At 45.7% G+C, this 4,037-nt stretch overlaps 1 pseudogene; it reads left to right on the top strand.

The window, feature by feature from the left end:
- Positions 1-367: 367 nt before the first annotated feature.
- On the top strand, positions 368-3,786 carry LOC119289009 (annotated as a pseudogene).
- Positions 3,787-4,037: the final 251 nt, after the last annotated feature.

Raw genomic sequence — 4,037 nt, 5'->3', positions numbered from 1 at the left:
TCGGGCATGTTATGTTTTTTTTCACATCCACTACTTCAGAGGAAAACCCCCGATGCGGAGTATTTGGGCCGGACTGACGTAATCCTTCTGAGGGTACAGCCCAAGCCCACCTGGCCATATGGCCCGTTTCAGAGCAGACGAAGAGTCCAGAACGTTACAGAGTGGAAAGACCACAATACCCCCGCAACGCACGCCCCACAAAACCCCCATGTCCCAGGCCTCCTCCCTCCCTATATAGACGCCCCCTTGCTTCCACCGCGCTGCCTCAAGACGTCCTCTTTCTTCCTCCTCCACTCGCCACCCGCACCCCACCACGTGCCGCAGATCCACCGAAGCTAGGGCTAGGGCCTCCCGCGCGCGGCCAGCGATGGCGATCAAGAAGCCGTCCAAGACGGACAAGAAGCACGCGTACGACCAGAAGCTGTGCCAGCTCCTCGACGAGTACTCGAGGGTGCTCGTCGCGTCGGCAGACAACGTCGGCTCCAGCCAGCTCGCGGAGATCCGCAGGGGCATCCGCGGCGAGTCGGTCATGCTCATGGGGAAGAACACCCTCATCCGCCGCTGCATCGCGGCGCACGCCGAGAGGTCGGGCAACGCCGACATCAAGGCCCTCATACCCCTCCTCCAAGTAAGCCCGGCCCCTCCCCCTCCCCCCCTGCCGGATCTTCTACTCCGTGTCTGGTTTTGTCGTCGAGGGTTCGTTTTCTCAAGCGTGCGCCTGTTTGTCCTTCTGGTGCTGCTTGTTGCAGGGGAACGTCGGCCTCATCTTCACCAAGGGTGACCTCAAGGAGGTGCGCGAGGAGGTGGCCAAGTACAAGGTAAACTAACTACTGTACCACTGCCCTTGTTCTGCGAGCGAGTTGGTGTTGATTGCTGCCGACTTTGTCTGGTTGAAGTGTGCTAATTGCGTGCTTGCTAGTTATGGAAACGATTATTTGGTTGCATGGATGTAATAATTACTGTATGTTTCTGCCGAAATTGCACAAGCATGCTTCTTCATCTTGCTATAATTATTTGGAAGTAGTTCCAGATCTAGATCATTTATGGCAGGAAAATTAGTTTCAGTAGTATGAATCTGTTGTACTTGTGTGGTTATTATGGAAGGGGTCTGAGATCAGGTGGTTATTGTGTTGCAATGCTGCAGGCACAAATTCTGCTTCTCAGTTGTACTGTCTGTGTTGTGCCACTGCCCTTGTTCTGTGAGCGAGCTTGTGTTGATTGCTGTCGACTTTGTCTGCTTGAAGTGTGCTAATTGTGTCGTTGCTAGTTTATGGAAACGATTATTTGGTTGCACGAATGTAATAATTACTGTATGTGTCTGCCGAAATTGCACAAGCATGCTTCTTCATCTTGCTGTAATTATTTGAAGTAGTTCCAGATCTAGATCATTTATGGCAGGAAAAATATTTTCTAGTATGAATCTGTTGTACTTGTGGTTATTATGGAAGGGGTTTGAGATCAATTGGTTATTGTGTTGCAATGCTGTAGGCATAATTCTGCTTCTCAGTTGTGCTAGTTTGTATGGAAGGCGTTAGAGATCTCAATTGGTTATTGTGTTGAAATGCTGTAGCCATAGTTCTTCTGTTTACAGTTAGGCATCTTGCTTAAATGCCTGCATGAATTTGAGGATGGTTCAGTAGTAAAACGGATTGTTGGGGATGCAACTTGTGCGTATTTGTCTGAAATTTTTCCAATATGTGCATGCAGTAGTATTTCGTGTTGCATGTTGTCATGTACCATATGGGTGAGTGCATGCCATCATTTTGATAGTCTGATATAATGAACATATAAGATTTTATAGGTGCGGGTGCAAAGTGTTTGAAGCAATTTTTGTCATGCATCTCACACATAGATTTGTCCTTTGAATTTGTATTGCGAATGCTGCTGCATTGATACATCATGCAATAAAGTTATTGTTGGTTTTGCAGTGTGCTAATTGTGTAATTGCTAGTTATGGAAAGGATTGTTGGGTTGCATGCATGGATGTAATAAATTTGTGTCTGCCAAAATTGCACAAGAATGTTTTTACCTCCATCATGCTGTAATTATTTGGGAAGCGGTTCCAGATCTTCATTTATGGGAGGGAAATTAATTCAGACAAAGCTTCTCAGTTTACTAGTGTGGTTATTCTGGATGGGGTTAGAGATCTCGTGTGTTGCAATTCTGCATGCATAATTCTGCTTCTGAGCTGTACTAGTGTGGTTATTTTGAAAAGGGTTCAGAGATCTCAAGTTGTTTATTGTGTTGCACTGTGGCAGTTATTATTCTTCTGTTTGAGATATCATCTGCGAATTTAACTAATTTGGCATCTTGCTTCAATTATGGGAGTGCCACTGGGGTGCATGAATTTGATGATTCTTCAGTAGGAAAACGGATTGTCTGTTGGGATAACCTGTGTCTTTGATGATTCATTCAAGTAGCACAAGCGTTAAATACAGTTTGGTTTGGTAACAATATGAACATGGTAGTTGGTGTTTATTTGTCTGAATGTTGCCTGTATTTGTGTGCAGTAGTTTCTCGTGTTACATGTCGTCGTGGAGCATAGATTTATCCTTTCATTGATATATTTAAACCTTGTGCAGTAGATATAAATACATTGTGCAGTAGAGTTGGGAGATAATAATTTCAAATAGTGAATTGTGTCTACTTTTCTTTTTTAGGAATGTGTCTACTCTAATTTGGGGGAATGATATGGAAGTTTCAGTCTAAGCATAATGTTGTACCGTACATTTCTTTTCTTTTTTCCAAGTACCCTGCAGCATGGTTTTGTGTGAACTTACTGGGAATATTTCCATTGATCATCTAATGTTTAGAACACTTCTTGTTTAGCCATCTTATTATCCTTGTGATCTTGTTTTTGTTATGCAATAGGTTGGGGCCCCTGCTCGTGTTGGCCTGATTGCTCCTATTGATGTGGTGGTTCCCCCTGGAAACACTGGTCTGGACCCCTCCCAAACTTCTTTCTTCCAGGTAAAAACTCTTGTCTGATAACACACACGCTGTGTTCTCCTGACGGTTAAGCAAGCACAAGTTCTCACCCCGGTCTGATGTCCTTTTTGTATTCATTCAGGTGCTTAACATCCCCACCAAGATCAACAAGGGAAGCGTTGAGATCGTCGCCCATGTGGACCTCATCAAGAAGGGTGACAAGGTGGGCTCATCCGAGGCTGCCCTGCTTGCCAAGGTTCAGCCCCGAGGTTCTTGACCTCACCGAGGAAGACTTGATGGAGAAGTTTGCGTGTGGTGTCTCCATGGTTGCCTCGCTGTCCCTGGCGGTCTCGTACCCAACTTTGGCTGCTGCACTGCACATGTTCCTCTATGGGTACAAGAACGTGCTTGCTCTCGCTATGGAGACAGATTACTCGTTCCCCCATGCTGATCAGATCAAGGAGTACCTGAAGGTACGTAGACCTCCTATTTCTGGTTACTACTGTTTTCCTGTTTGAAATCTTAGCTCAAATGCCAATGTTATGTTTGCTGGTTTTTAAAACGCATCATGTATGCCTCACAATTGTTGTTATTTGTTCTGATCTCGGTGTTACATGTGTGGTTTGAATGTGTGAACATCTTGCTCTATTTCATACGTACCGAGTGCCTAGACAAGTAATGGTGTAATTTTGTGTTTGTGTTGGATTGCAGGACCCTAGCAAGTTTGCTGTTGCTGCCGCGCCGTCTGGTGGTGGTGCTGCCGAGGCTGGAGCTGCTACTGTGGAGGAGAAGAAAGAAGAGGAATCCGATAGTGGATCTGACGCTGAGGAGGGATTCATGAACCTGTTCGACGACTGATAAGCTGCACCTCTCGTCAAGTTGCCACTTGTGTCGTGGCGTAGATAGATGAGTGAGCTCTTTTATCCTAGTAATGTTGGCATATAAAGCTTGGACTGTTGTGTGTATTCGCCAATGCTATCGTACTGCTACTTGGTTGGTAATATTGCCCTGATTTCTCGTGTGTGAGATGCTCATGACCTGCATTCCTTTTAACTAACAGCAACTCACCTCCAGTCTGATGTGCCCTGAACCGGAGGCCCAAACACACC

The sequence above is a fragment of the Triticum dicoccoides genome, chromosome 4A (assembly GCF_002162155.2).
Source record: "Triticum dicoccoides isolate Atlit2015 ecotype Zavitan chromosome 4A, WEW_v2.0, whole genome shotgun sequence".
NCBI lineage: Eukaryota > Viridiplantae > Streptophyta > Magnoliopsida > Poales > Poaceae > Triticum > Triticum dicoccoides.
Note: the sequence above shows the minus strand (reverse complement) of the source record. Positions and strands in the feature narration are given on the sequence as shown.